The sequence below is a fragment of the Heterodontus francisci genome, chromosome 12 (genome assembly GCF_036365525.1).
Source record: "Heterodontus francisci isolate sHetFra1 chromosome 12, sHetFra1.hap1, whole genome shotgun sequence".
NCBI lineage: Eukaryota > Metazoa > Chordata > Chondrichthyes > Heterodontiformes > Heterodontidae > Heterodontus > Heterodontus francisci.
The window spans coordinates 85,308,653-85,324,704 of NC_090382.1; positions in this window are offsets into that span (position 1 = coordinate 85,308,653).

The following is a 16,052-nucleotide window of genomic DNA, read 5'->3' on the forward strand; positions in this document are numbered from 1 at the left end:
AGAAAAGGATAGATTTCTGGATACTGAGATCAAGGGATTTGGGGATAGTGGGGAAAAATGGCGTAGAGGTAGATGATCAACCATGATCTGTTTGAATGGCGGAGCAGGCTCGACGGGCCAAATGTCCTACTCCTGCTAACATTTCCAATGATCCTATGAACATTCACGTGCCCAAAAGTAGCTGGCAAACATGCACTCAAGGTCAAGATTGACACCAGCGCTAGTGCGAATATCCTACCAGTCCGAATCCTCAAAGATATGTACCAGAGTCACTGGAAATCAGTGATACAACCGACAACTGCCAGGTTATCTGCCTACAACTGGTCACCCATCCCTTGCAATGGGACATTAATAATGCAATGCAAATATGGCAAATTGGCATGGAAACCACAAATGTTCTACCTAGCAGACATTAGCGGACCAGCAGTGGCAGGACTACCAATGTGTAAGGACCTCAACATCATGACCATCCACAAGGTCACCAAGGTACCCATTACAACAGAAGAGACCAAGGGTACCTGCATTGAGTCGGTGCACGACCGACAACAAATGTACTCAGACAAGCTTGACGCCATAGGAAATTTCAAAGGTGATGCTGTACTGCACGTCAGAGAGGATGCAATTCCATCAATCAACCCTCCCAGAAAGTGCAGCGTGCACATACACGATAAAACTAAGCACGAGTTAGATGACATGGAACGCAATAGCATCATCTGTCATGTGCACCATCACACAGACTGGTGCAACTGAATCATGTGCATCCTGAAGAAGGATGGAACAATCAGGGTATGTCTAGATCCGAGGTACTTAAACCTCTCCCTAAAGAGATGCCCCCACAAGATTCCGACGTTAGAGGAATTGAGCCCCAAGTTCACAAGTGCCAAATCCTTCTCCAAGTCGGATGCTAAACATGGATATTGGCTGGTACACTTAGCTATGGAATCTCAAGAAGTCACCAGTTTCAGGACACCATTTGGAAGATACTGCTTCCAGAGACTACCCTCGGCTTATCTGTCAGTCAAGATCTGTTTTCGCAACATATGGACAGAATAGAAAACATGCCTGGCTACATATGCATTGTCGATAATATTGCGGGAATTGGCAAAACCAAAGAAGAACATGATCAAAATTTCCATTCCCTGATGGCAGTAGCTCTTCGCAAAGGGCTTGTTTTTAACAGTAAGAAGCGCTAGGTTAATGTAAGTCAGATCAATTTACTTGACTCCATCTCTTCGGTTGTGGAATCCGTCCTGACCCAGGCAAAATCGAAGATTTGTGAGGCAGGCATATGACTGCCCCACAAGACAAGAAAGACCTCCAGAGATGTCTTGGACTTTTCAACTTTTTGGCACCATACATTCAAAATTTTTCCGACAAAGCATCATTGCTGAGAGAGCTCTTATAAAAAGACGTACCATTTCTATGTCAGGAGGACGATCAGCATATGTTTGAGTCTCTCAAACAAGCATTGTCAAGATCTAATTCTGTTTTTGCACATCTCCATTTTTAATTGGAGATTAAGAGTTCCGAAGAAGGGTCACTGACCCGAAACGTTAACTCTGCTTCTCTTTCCACAGATGCTGCCAGACCTGCTGAGTGAATCCAGCATTTCTTGTTTTTGTTTCAGATTTCCAGCATCCGCAGTATTTTGCTTCCATTTTTAATTGCTCTACCAATGATGACCATGCTTTTAGTGGCCTCGACCTTAACCTGTGGAATTCCCTCCCTAAACTTTTCTGCCTCTCTCCCTATCTTTCCTCCTTTAAGATGCTCCTTAAAACCTATTTCTTTGACCAAGCGTTTGGCCATTTGCCCTAACATCATTTAATATGGTGCAGTGTTATGAATGCTGGATTTTATTGCACGGTAATGTTTTAAATACTGTGATTTTTAAAAGTTTACAAAGGAGTCTGAGAAGGCAGGTGACCTCACATCGACTCTGCTTAAGGACAAGAAAGAAATCTTGGTTACCAGGACAACAGAGAACACAGATCAAAGACTTTTTTGAAAAACAGAGACTGCAGGCTATAACACCTGTTACGACCAGGTGAGAAAGGTGTCTAGGGGTCCCTTTTAGCCTTCTCCTGGTCTCATTGTAACAGGTTTTAATTTTAAACACACTCTCTGTTTTGATCTCTGCCTTGATGAATCCTTGTTCACCACTTTCCAATGAAAAGGCAAAGAAATGAGCATAAACAGTCTTTCTTAGGTTTAAAGAAAAGTGAAATTTATTAAATCTTAAACTTAAACTCTAATACGGTTAATGCCTATGGATATACAACGCACCCATGGCAGCATGCACATGCAATACACACATGCAAATTGGGACAGAACAGAGCAGAAGAAAAATAAATTAGAGAGGTTTGAGGCAATATCAGAAGAGTTTCTTGTTTACTCTGCTTCGAGTTCACTGAAGTCCTTTTGTAAGTAGTCCTGCTTTTCGTTGGGGCCCAGTATTCTTCTTAAACCTTGTTCACTATAGGAGTCTTTCCTCTCTTGTGGTTCATGTGTCTTTAATGGGTCTTCAGTTCCATGAGAAAGTGATGAGAGCAGGCAGGAGAGAGATGTTCTCAGTCCAGGAGCAAAGAGCTTTCTGAGTTCAGATTCCCTGTGGCAAGTTCAAATTCAAAAAAACTCCATCAGTTAGTCATGTGACTAAACTGGTCTGACCACGTCTGTTTGTGTATTCAGCCATCTTAGCAGTTAACCTGGAATGCTAGCCTCTCCAGCTTCAATGTCTGGTAATCAAAAGTCCATTGTGGATTAAATTGGAGCAGGGAGTGGCCCCTTTTTCTGCTCCAAGTACTGTCCATTACTATGCAATTATCTTTCCAGTCAGGGGCTTGGCAACCCCTTGTAATATGCCCTCTTTTCTTCCCAGCATCAATTTTAGGTTTTAATGTTCATATGGCAAAATAATGTGCGCCTCATTCTTTGCATGACACACCTGAAACACAATGGTTTTCACCCTCCCAGACGTACGGATCATAAACAAGGAGTCAGTGATTCTGAGAATGCAAATATACCAGGTAGCTGTTAACACTTGGGAACAATGGAAGACCCAGGTGGCGTAATTCCTCAAATTGGTCTGGTCTGTATTTTTAACATTAACAGTCTCACAGAGCTCGTAACACTCAGTGTTAAAATTTTCTTAATATTGTTCCTGTGAAGCATCTTGGGAAGTTTTATTACGATAAAGACAGTATACAAATATAACTTGTTAATGTTGTATTTCTGTTATTTTGCTTACATTAATTTTGGTGAGTCCCTGTCCCGAATTCAATATGATGTTTGGCATGCCTCTTCCTCGACAAGAAATACTGATGCAATGTAACTATTTAATGTGTCCACCCATTTTGTTATTTTCATTATCAATATTACCATTATCAGTTTTAAAGGGGCCCACATTGCTCCTGACCAAGCTCAATTTCTTGATATAATCGTATAAATTCTTTGAGTTGATTTTGATTTTGTTTCCAAGATTCTTTTCATAATCCCTTTTTATAGCTCTTACTATCTGTTTTTTTTTTATTCACCTCTCCCATTTACTGGGATCTGTGCTAGATTTTTGAAACTTTTTTGCATTTTCTTTCAGTTCTATGTTGTCTCTTACCTCTGTTATGCATTTTTTTGGCAAGTGACGCTCTTGCCCTTCAGGGCTATAAACTGGTTCAGTATTCCTTTTTTGAACACCTCTCACTGATCTTCTGTCAATTTACCCATTAACAATCTTGCCCAGTTTACTGTGGACAGTCTCTGTCTCATCACATTGAAGTCAACCTGACCTGAGCTGAAGTTTGTGCGGACCTTGAGGATGGGAACAGAAGTGGGGGTGGAGGAGGGCATAAAATCAGAAAGGGAAACATCAGACTTCCGATGTTGCATAGTCTGTTCAGCAGATATGGATTACCCTCAGATTTTAGTGTCTGACAATGGTCATTAATTCACGTCGGAAGAATTTCAACAGTTCATGCACATGAATGGTATAAAGCACAAGTTCAGCACGCCATACCATCCAAGCACAAATGGACAAGCAGAGCATTTTGTTCAAACATTGAAGCAGATGATGCGAGCAGCTAGTCAGGACAGAGGTCCAATCTAGACTAGGCTAGACAAATTCTTGTTAGCGTACAGAAACGCTACTCATTCTGTCACAGGGGAATCTCCATCCAGCTTGTTCATGGGTAGATCCCTATGCATATGCCTAGACAACATTCACCCAAACACTGATTTTCACCATAAAGAGCAATTGTACAAACAGACATGCAATTGAAATAAGTATAGCAGGATTGGCCAACTGAGAGAGTGCTCAAAAGGAGAGTTGGTTCTTGTTAGAAATTACATAGGCAAGCAGAGGTGTATCCCAGGAACCATAGTAAGCAGGGAAAGTCCACTCAAATATAAGGTTCGAGTGCAAACATGAATCTGGAAACGCCATGTCGAGCAACTCTTACCTAGGATATCTGAAATGTTAGACAAGTCAGAAATATCAGAAAAGTCGGAGCTCATACCAACAAGTGAACCTGAGGTATCACTTTCCCAGACCAATGATACACCCACCAATAGTGACAGGTTTGACAGCCCAAGAGATACCCTGATTATTCTTACACACATGTCCATTCTCATAAGAGTCTAGATGCTGATACTAATGACTCAATTCAGAGTCAGTCAAGGTAAAGTTGTTAGAAAATCCATAGGGAGAGGATAGGTCAGAGATGAGACAAGGTTCACCCATCACTGGACAGCTAGGCCATACTGAATGAATGCATCTGAAGTAGATGTCTCCAACTCAAATCTCTCTGGCTCATTTTTTTAATTCTTTCATGGAATGTGAGCATCGCGGACAAGGCCAGCATTTGTTGCCCACCCTTAATTGCCCTTGAGAAGGTGGTGTGCCCGATAATAGAGTAAAGGGAACCCAGTTGAGAGAGAGAATGAGGAATAATAGAAACTGCTTCTATCTAACAGGTACAATGTATTTTCTACTTTTAGGGTAAGGGTAAACACTGATGGAAGAACAGCCAGAATGTGGGCCATGGCACCTGGGAGCAGGAGGCTGTCTAATGGGAGGAGGAGAGGAGCATTTTGTGGTAGTAGTAAGAGATTCAATAATGCAGGGAATAGAGAGCAGCCTTTGTAAGCAAGATCGAGATACCCAGATAGTTTGTTGCCTACCTGGTGCTAGGGTGAGAGACATGTCAAGCAGTCTGAAAAAGATATTGGAGCGGGAGGGGAAGGATCCAGTCATTGCAGTCCATATTAGGAGCAACAATATAGGAAAGAGTAGGCAAGAGGTCCAGTTTGTAAAGTAGCACGTGTCATGGTCCTGTAGATTTTTTGGGGGAATATGCGGTTTGCCTTTAAGGCTTTCAAGGGATCAGTATTGCTTTAAGAGCCGGTAAGCCTTAGGAGTTATAGGAAGGTGCATTTTCGTTGCCTTAGAAACAGCCATTTGGAGACTGCGATTCAAAGAGTGCATTCTCAATACCATGGAAACAGCCACGAGGAGTGAGCCTGATGCGATATATTTGTTACAACTCAGTTTGAACTGGTAGTTGAAGACAGTTTTTCCTAACTGACAGACACACAGACAGAAGACAGACAGCTGTGGTGTCAGCACTGAAAAAGAGCTCTCAACTATTTCAACTGAAGGAAATAGGATTCTTGTCTGTTTAATTATTATCTCTCAAAATTCTAAAAACATCATGCAAAGACAGAGATCTCTGGTAATTTAAATTGAAGAAAGGGAAGTTAGACTGTCACAATCTTTTATCCCTCAAAAACTCGAAAGTCCGATTGATTCTGTTGAAAGTGTTTGCAAGTCATTAATTGTTGAAATTCACTGGACTTCGAATAACATCGGACTGTAAATTTACAATGACTCTAATTTTTCTATTTTTAAATGTTCATAGTGTTTAAGAATTTAGTTCTTTTAATTAAAGAGTTAATTTGTTGATTTAAAGACACCTGGTTTGGTTAGCCTCATTCGGGGGTTAATAGATGGTACAATTTGGTGGGTCTTTCTTTAATTTGGAAAGTTTTTAAATATGTTAGCCGATCAATGGAACAATGGTATTGATTTATCAGTGCGTCTCTCCCACCACAATCAGAATCGTATATTTTGATTGGGGGCTTTGACAGGAGTGGTCGGTCGTAACACAGGAACTAGGAACCAAATTAAAGTACAGGATCTCAAGGATTATAATCTCGATTATGAACTGAGACACGTGCAAAGTGGCACAGGAATAAACAGATTAGGGATGTGAACACATGGCTGAAGAAGTAGTGTGGGAAAGAGGGGTTCCATTTCATGGGACATACACCAGTATTGGGACAGGAAGGAACTGTACCATTGGGATGGATACATGTATGAATGTTGGCTGAGCACTAAATTGAGTTTACATGAGATATCCACACCCCACCACCACTTTTGAGTAGCCTGCTGACACTCACTTGCATGGTTGAATTGGGGGAAGTGCAGGAAGGAACTAAAACTCTACATGACGTCAATGTGAGCCGGATGTGAGGAAGAAAAAAAAATTAATAGAAAAAGAATAAACAGCAAAGAAAAAAGATACAAAGTCGCTTTTGTTGTTACAGCTCTGTCTGGCCATCATTACATTTCCGCACTATGCAGCTCCATTTTGCAGTCAGGCAGATAGCATTACTCTTTCATGACTACTCAGGTCAGCCCCCACCCAGCATTGGTTGCTTACCAGGTTTCAATAATCAGTTTTTTCCTTTCTGTGGTTGTAACTAATTCATTTGCTGATGAGCAACCATGAAAAATTTGGACTTTCTATTTGGCTGCACTTATGCTCAATAGAGCATAACTTAGAGTTATTAAGAAAGAAAGGATAAAGGTTGTTTTCTTTATGTATGCAATTAGTTTATTTCTTTCTCTACGGTTAATGTTTTCAAGCATTTTAGACATTTATTAACCTGAAAGCAATAAATGTTGAATGAATTAAGATAAGAAATTCCCGTATTTAGACTTGGTCCTAAAATGGTGGACTCATAATTGATTCGATTAGAGATACAGCACTGAAACAGGCCCTTCGGTCCACCGAGTCTGTGCCGACCAACAACCACCCATTTATACTAATCCTACATTAATCCCATATTCCCTACCACATTCCCACCATTCTCCTACCACCTACCTATACTTGGGGTAATTTATAATGGCCAATTTACTTATCAACCTGCAAGTTTCTGGCTGTGGGAGGAAACCGGAGCACTCGGCGGAAACCCACGCAGTCACAGGGAGAACTTGCAAACTCCGCACAGGCAGTATGCAGAACCGAACCCAGGTTGCTGGAGCTGTAAGGCTGCAGCGCTAACCTTATCATGCATATATTTGAAGTTCAGATACAAAGGTTTATATTTTTGAGATAAGCTTCAATATGTGGAGGTGGGGTGTTAGAGCGTGTATCCATATCCATTTTCAAAATCTAAAAGGTACTTTATTCATTTTAACATTCTTATTGTTTTTGCTTTCCATGAACTTCCTGCTATTGTAATATTAATTTTCTCCTCCGACTTGAAATTTAATTTGGTGTTATACAGGGTAGAGACACACCGCAATTAAATCTTGCCCCCAATTTCAAACACGCATTCTCCCCGAATATCCCCCTTAATATTTAGAATGATAGATCAAGAGTAGCCATTTACCTAAGGCACCAGAGGCAGCCAACCCCTGACAGAATGTGATATGAAGTGAATGGGCCTTCTACTTCTGTCCCTCCAAACAGCTGCATCTCAGGCAGCCCGACAGAAAAAATGTGAAAAAGCAGATATGGCAAGACACTCTTTGCAGCACACTTCAGTAACCATCACACATTGTGATCTTATTTAGTAGTGCTAGCCTAGTTCCCAACTGATGAAATACACAGGAAACTATTTTTGCATCTTTATCTTCCTTCAAGGAATTAATAAATAGTAACCTGCAGGTTCAGGTTTGCCAGCTGCATGTCCCTCTCCAATGGGGACCATGGAGTGACAGCTCACTCAGTCTAGGGTGAGCTTTAGATTTGGGGTGCTCACTCCCTTCTATTGTGACTTCTTTTTTGAAAACATGAAAAGATTGATGAAGTTCAGAGTTGGGATCTGCATGTGGTGAGTCACAAGGTACGAGTGTGATGCAGCCCGGCCAGGGGAAAAGGATACTTCATGTGCCAGCTCACCGGAGATCGAAGTCGCAGACAAGTCCAGCTACAGGGGATTTGGGTGAGGACCTCAATGGAGTAGAATACAGGAGGACATTGATCACAGTCCACACTGGGATGCTGGGTGTATTGGCTGACCTGTCAGACAGTGTTCTGTCACTGTCAAGGAGGAGTCAGGCTCCACCTTGGTAGAGGCATCGTGAGAGCTTGCCCTCTCCGCAGCCTCTGCTTCATCTCCTTGTCCTGTTGCTGCAACTGCAGCCCTCAGACCTGTTGCAGCTTTTGTATGGAGAGGTCACCAAATCCTGTCAGGATGCAGCAACACCCCCTTCCAAATCCAGGAACTCCCAAAACACCTCCAGAAACACTCCACAGTATTTTTGGAGACTTTGCAGTAAGAGAAGTTATTCTAAAATACCTTATCCGCAAGGTTGGTGTCTGAACCTTTAAATAATGTTAGTGCTGGGCCCCTCTTGCCGTTGAAGAATGTTCCTTGGTAAGTGACAAGTGAATACGTTAAATGGAACCGCGTGGTCCAAGTTTGTAAATCTAGTGTCAGATCAGCTGGTATGGCAGCACCAGTTTGGAGGCTTCCAGTGCATGTGGGGGACACCTGTGCAAGTGTCCTGCCCAGCATGGGGATGCCTCATGGGCCATGCCACAAATAGCTGGATGTGCTGCGCTCCCCAGTTGGAGGCCCACTGGCTTCCATAGCACCATCCTCAGTGGCACTACGGATCTGAATTTCATAACCTATATTATTACAGTTATTGAAAAAGCTACAATACACAAAGTAAAGTGTTGAAATACCAAGATTATACTTATAGTGTAGTGAAGTAAGAAAGATACAATCTGTCAACATCTACAATGTCTTGAGGTGATCAATCTCGAATGACTTCGTGGTAGCATGTGTGTGTTCAGTTTGCTCCAAGAACATTCTGATATTCTGTGCTTGAAGTTTGCCTGATATACATTAAAGCACTGAAATATATCATGGGAACTTGAGCCGATAGATTGCAATGCTTCCCCAAGCCAAGCAGACTCCTCAGAATTCCCTTGCTATGATCCCATAAATATAAGATAACCACAGTAAAAGAAATGTCTCCTGATGTACGTGTACAAGGACAGTTACACAAACTGCTGACAATAACAAATTTGAATCTAAAGGTCTATTTCTCCTGATAAGTAGAAATTTGTTCATTTTACAATTTCATAGTAATTTATTCACAGTTCTCCTCCTCACATTGGAGATAACAAAGGAGTCTATAATGATAAGGAAACATTCCACATGTGTATTCTTCTTCATCTTGGATGATAACATCTTTATTGCAGAAACTGAATTCACCTGTTGTGCATCGCCTCCCAGAGACTCTTCGGTCTAGATTTTCCTGGTCACATGGTCATATTTAAAGGTTCAGACACCAACCTTGCGGATAAGGTATTTTAGAATAACTTCTCTTACTGCAAAGTCTCCAAAAATACTGTGGAGTGTTTCTGGAGGTGTTTTGGGAGTTCCTGGATTTGGAAGGGGGTGTTGCTGCATCCTGACAGGATTTGGTGACCTCTCCATACAAAAGCTGCAACAGGTCTGAGGGCTGCAGTTGCAGCAACAGGACAAGGAGGTGATGGTGCGGTGAGAAACCAGGAAACTGGTGGGGAGCCATGTTGGGATGGCTATCCGACACTTAATGCCATCAGGAAACTTTCCCAAGGGAAAGCTGGTAACAGGATCAGCTGCCCACTCCATAGAGTCAATTAAGATATTTAAGGTCCTCATTACAGGGTGATTTTACTGCATCACCAGAATTTTCCCACCAGCAGAGCAGCCACCCCCACCGCCAGTCGCTGTGTGTGGAGACCCCCAGCTCATTGGAGGCAGCCTTCCTGTGGCAGGCTGCAGCGGAGAACGGGGGTGTGGGGATGCCATTGGACCTGGAAATTCTGTTCCCCAATGATGGGGCCACATAGATGAAAGGCTGAATCGTGGCAGCATCCAATCCTGCGGCTGGGTTTCTCCTCCGTCCCAACGTCCCTATCAGGGAGTCTTCAGTGTGGCCCTTCTATGTTGGCTCCATGTTGAGGCGCCCTTATACTCCCTAACCTGCCTCAGCAGCATCCACCTCTCTCAGTGGGCCTGTCGAGGCTCCAGAGCTGCCGGCCCCATGATTGGGCCTCCAGCCCACTGTCCTTAATAGGACAGTGAAAGTGGAGCGAGGCGGCCAATTAGAAGGCTGCCTTCCAGAAGATTGCATGCCAGTCTTGCAGCCGGCAAGTGGGGGCTCGGGACCCCCATTCGGTCCTGACATCGGGTCCCAAAGCTGGTGAGAAAATCCAGTCCTTTGCCTTCACTACAGTCAAAAATGGCAACTGTCCTTGTCTTTACCACACTCAGCATGACATCCCAGGTTTTCTCAAAAGATGAAATTGTAATCCTGCCTTCATGTGAACAAGTCGATATCTCGAATCATAGAATCATTGAAACTTCCAGCACAGGTGGAGGCCATTCAGCACATTCTGGATCTTTGAAAGACAGTCGTAAATGTTCCATATCCCTACTTTTTGTCTGAAACCCTGTAAGTTCTTCACCTTCAAGTACCTGACCAATTTACGTTCAAATTATTTATGAAATCAGCTTCCACCGCTTTTTCGGGCAGAATGTTCCAGCTTCTAACACCTCAGGGATATTTTATGGGGCCTGCAAGAGTGGGTTTTGTGTTGGGCGAGGTGATTTAATTTGGCAGGAAGTGATGTTTTGATTTCCCGATGGCAGGTTCAAACTTAGAGATTAAATCAGTGGCGTTTTTGTGGCAGGTCGAGCTTCACACTGTCCTGTGGTGGGTTCCAACTTTGCAAACCAGGATTACTCATCACCTTATAGTTAATTGAAATTAAGTCCTACCTTCCAGATGCAGTCAGTGGTGCATGGGAATCTTGTGGCAGCTGGTTCACATTCATTTGAAGGCGGTGTGCAACAGTTGACTTTGTGCAGTTGTGTCTGAGGTTGTTGGCTTTCTTTCTTTAACTCTTCAGCACAGGGAGGGCAACACTGGAATGGATGATTGGCTCCAGCCTCAGGATGAATAGTGTTACAAGGAAAGGGTTTGAGAGGGTGGTGTTTAGGCCCCTGGAGGAGTGGAGGAGGGAAGGGCCTAGTGTTCTGGGTGTGGAGATGAGGTGGTGGAGGTAGTGGGGTTGGAACAGATAATGAAGGTGAGGTGCATGATGGACTTACAGGGAGGGGTGAGAATTGTCAACGTTGGGGTTCTGTGGGCAGAACTCAGGGTGCTGGCTGGTGGAGGGAATGGTCACAGTCACAGGGAGCAGTGTGATTAGGTAGGGGGCAGGTCCAGAGTCATGATTGGGTATTGGAAAGCCTCATAATGCGGAGCATGGGATTGGACGACTACGTTAAGGTTGATGATTGGATGAGCGAGGGTCAGTAGCTTTCTTCCATTAACTCTTCAGCACAAGCGTAGGCATTTCGATGGGGACGGGTGTCGGCAGAGATGGCAGAGATGGCATGTCAATAATTCTGTGAACCAGTGTAATTATGAGAGGTTCAAGGGTCACAGAGGGAAGGTGCAAGGAACTGTTGGGTGGGTCAAGGGTGATGGGGCAGGCTGAAAGTGGCAGAGGCTGGAAGGTGGAGGATCTTGCCTCAAGTCAGCTACACACCATATTGCAAAATGAGATGATAAATCATGTGGGCATGCCAGGAGGGCAGATCAAAGAGGGAGGATCAAGGATGTCAATGAGCAGCTGCAGAGCATCCTGAAGGGGGAGGGTGAACAGTCAGCAGTCGTGGACCACATTGGAACCAACAACATAGGTAGAAAGAGAGATGTGGTCCTGTAGTCAGAATTTAGGGAGCTAGGTAAGAATTTAGCAAGCAGGACCTCAAAAGTAGTCATGTGCAGATTACTCCCAGTGCCATGCGCAAGTGAGTACAGAAATAGGATAGGACAGAGGAATGCATGGCTGGAAAGATGGTGCACGAGGGAGGGTTTTAGATTCCTGGGACATTGGGACTGGCTCTGGGGGAGACGCGTTGCGCCTGAACAGAGCCGGGACTGAGTTCCTTGCGGGACATTTTGCTAGATCTGTTGGGGAGGGTTTAAACTAGTTTAGCAGGGGAATGGGGACCTGAGGGTAGACTTAGTTGGGACAAAATCAGAAGTGAAAATGGAAGGCAGAAAATTAATGGCTGAGTTTGGAAGACAGAGGAATCGAAGGTTAGAAAATAAAAAAAGTTTGGCAATGCTCAAGGGTATCTATTTCAATGCAAGGAGTATAGCAAATAAAGCAGATGAGCTGAGAGCACAGAGAGACATGCGGCAGTATGATATCATAGCTATTACAGAAAACTGGCTTAAGGAGGAACAGGAATGGCAGCTGGTTACAGGGTTTTCAAACACGATAGGGAGGGGGATGAGAAAGGAGGGGGAGTGGCAATTTTGGTCAAGGAAACTATTACAGCTGTGAGGAGGGATGATATGTTAGTAGGTTCATCAAATGAGGCCATATGGATTGAGCTAAGGAACAAAAAGGGGTAGTCACACTGCTGGGAGTGTATTATAGACCCCCAAACAGTCGGAGGGAGATAGAAGAGCAGATATGTAGGCAAATCTCTGAGAAGTGCAAGAACAATAGGGCAGTAATAGTAGGGGATTTTAACTACCCCAATATTAACTGGGATAGTTTTAGTGTGAAAGGAATTGAGGGAGCAGAATTCTTGAGGTGCATTCAGGAGAACAATTTTGGCCAGTATGTAGCAAATCCAACAAGAGAGGGTACAAGTTTTAGACTTGGTTTTAGGAAATGAAGATGGGCAGATGGAAGGAGTGGCAGTGGGAGAGCATTTTGGTAGTAGTGATCATAATTCAGTCAGTTTGAACATAATTATGGAAAAGGACAGAGATAGAGCATGAGTTCTCAATTGGAGCAAAGCCAATTTTACTGAGGAGCGATTTAGCGAAAGTAGACTGGAAACAGCTACTTGAAGGTAAATCAGTGTCAGAACAGTGAGAGGCATTCAAAGGGGAGATTCAAGGGGTTCAAAGTTAACATGTTCCCACAAAGAAAAAGAGTGAGAGGGCAAAATCTGGAGCCCCATAGATGTCAAGGAGCTTACAGGGTAAAGATAAGGCAGAAAGGAAAGCTTATGTCTGACACCGAGAACTCAATACTACAGGAAGCCGAGAGGAATATAGAAAGTGAAGGAGTGAAATCAAAAAGGATATTAGGAAAGCAAAGAGAGGACATGAAAGAATATTGGCAAACAAAATCAAGGTGAACCCAAAGATGTTGTATCAATATATTAAGAGTAAGAGGATAACTAAGGAAAGAGTAGGGCCCACAAAAGAACAAAAGGTAACCTATGTATAGGGGGTGGAAGATGTTGTTATTATTCTTAAAGAATATTTAGGTCTGTCTTCACAAAAGAGCAGGATGATGCAGATATTGTAGTTAAGGAGGAGGAGTATGAAGTAGTGGATGTGATAAAGATAGGGGAGAGGAAGTATTAATGGGATTAGCATCCTTGAAAGTTGATACATCACCAGGGCTGGATGAAATGTACTCTAGGCTGTTAAAAGAAGCAAGAGAATAAATAGCAGAAAGTCTGATCATCATTTTCTAGTCCTCACTGAATACAGGTGTGGTGCCAGAGGACTGGGGAACTGCTAACGTTGTACCTCTGTTTAAAAAGGGAGCGAAGGATAGACTGAATAATTGCAGGCCAGTCAGTCCAACCTCAGTAGTGGGCAAATTATTGGAATCTGTTCTGAGAGACAGGATAAACTATCACTTAGAAAGGCACGGATTAATCTAGGATAGTCAGCATGGATTTGTTAAGGGAAGATCTTATTTGACCAACTTGATCGAATTTTTTGAAGAAGTAAAAAGGAAGATTGTTGAGAGTAGTGCAGTTGATGTGGCCTACATGGATTTTAGCAAGGCTTTTGACAAGGTCCCACATGGCAGACTGGTTAAAAGAATAAAATCCCATGGGATCCAGGGAAATGCAGCAAGGTGGATACAAAATTGGCTCAATGGCAGGAAACAAAGGATAATTGTTGACAGGTGTTTTTGTGATTGGAGGGCTGTTTCCAGTGGCATTCCACAGGGCTCAGTACTGGGTCTCCTACTTTTTGTGGTATATATTAACGGTTTGGACATAAATGTAGAGGACATAATCAAGAAGTTTGTAGACGACACAAAGATTGACCATGTGGTCGTTAGCAAGGAGGATAGCTGTAGGGTGTAGTAAGATATTGATGGTCTGGTCAGATGGGCAGAAAAGTGGCAAATGGAATGCAACTTGGAGAAGTGTGAGGTGATGCATTTGGGGAGGTCAAACAAGGCAAAGGAATACACGATTAATGGGAAAATACTGAGAAGTATAGAGGAAGTGAGGGACCTGGGAGTGAATTTCCTGAAGGTAGCACAACAGGTTGGTAAGGTGGTTAAAAAGGCATATGGAATCCTTTCCTTTATTATCCGAGGTACAGAATATAAGAGCAGGGACGTTGTGCTGGAAATGTACAACTCATTGGTTAGGTCACAACTTGAGTACTGTGTGCAGTTCTGGTCACCTCATTACAGAAAGGATGTAATTGCACTAGAGAGGGTACAGAGGAGATTTACGAGGATGTTGCCAGGATTGGACAAATGCAGCTATGAGGAAAGATTGGATAGGCTGGGGTTGTTCTCCTTGGAACAGAGAAGGTTTAGGGGAGATCTGATTGAAATGTACAAAATTTTGAGGGGCCTGGATAGAGTGGAGGTGAAGGGCCTATTTACCTTAGCAGAGAGGTCAGTGACTAGGGGGCATAGATTTAAAGTGATTGGTAGAAAAATTAGAGGAAAAACCTGTTCACCCAGAGGGTGGTGGGGGTCTGGAACTCATTGCCTGAAAGGGTAGTTGAGGGAGAAACCCTCAACTCATTCAAAAGGAGTCTCAATATGCACCTCAAGTGCCGTAATCTGCAGGGCTATGGACCAAATGCTTGAAGGTGGGATTAGAATAGGTGGATCGTTTTTCGGCCAGCACAGGCACGATGGGCCAAGTGGCCTCTTCTGTGCCTTAAACTTTGTATGATTCTATTAGTGTTGGGTGGGCAGAGTTGCTGCTCAGCACAATAGGAGTTGCATAGAACATATCTGCTCATGAATTCAATGATTGAACATTATGGTCAAACAAGGTTTCATTTCAATGTCTGTCTCATTCAAACAGTTATAAAGCTGCAATGACGTTGATCTCATACACCAATATCTTTTCAACCTTGGGCGCAAGAGGAGAGGATGTGACAGAGGAGGCTCTTACTGCTCAGTGCCTGAGGCCACAACGCCAGCTGCAGGCAGCACAAGAGGAGGAGGCTGCTCAGAATGAAGCCATCCAGGGAAGGCATCATAGAATAAGAGCAAAATACTGCGGATGCTGGAAGAGAAAGTGCCGGAAATATTCAAAGGAACTGATAGCATCTGTGGAGACAGAAACAGTGTTCGCGTTTCAGGTCTGTGACCTTTCGTCAGAATTGGCAAAGATTGGAAATGTAACAGTCTTTGAGCAAGTGAAAGTGGAGGGGGGTGGGGGCGGTGTGCAAGGGAAGAAGAACAAAAGGGAAGGTCTATGATAGGTCAAATGGCAGGAGAGATTAAATGACAAAGATGTCATGCAGTAAAAGGCAAATAGAGTGCTAAATAGTGCAGAAAAAGACAAAGCATTTGTCCAGAAAGAGTGCCAATGGCAGAATAATCAACAGCTCTGTCCGAAAGCAAAAACATGAAAATCAATTTTAAGACCAGCACATGCTTAAAAAATAGATAATAAAACAAAATTTAAAATATATATAAAAATAATAAATAAACAAACAACTAAATAATCGG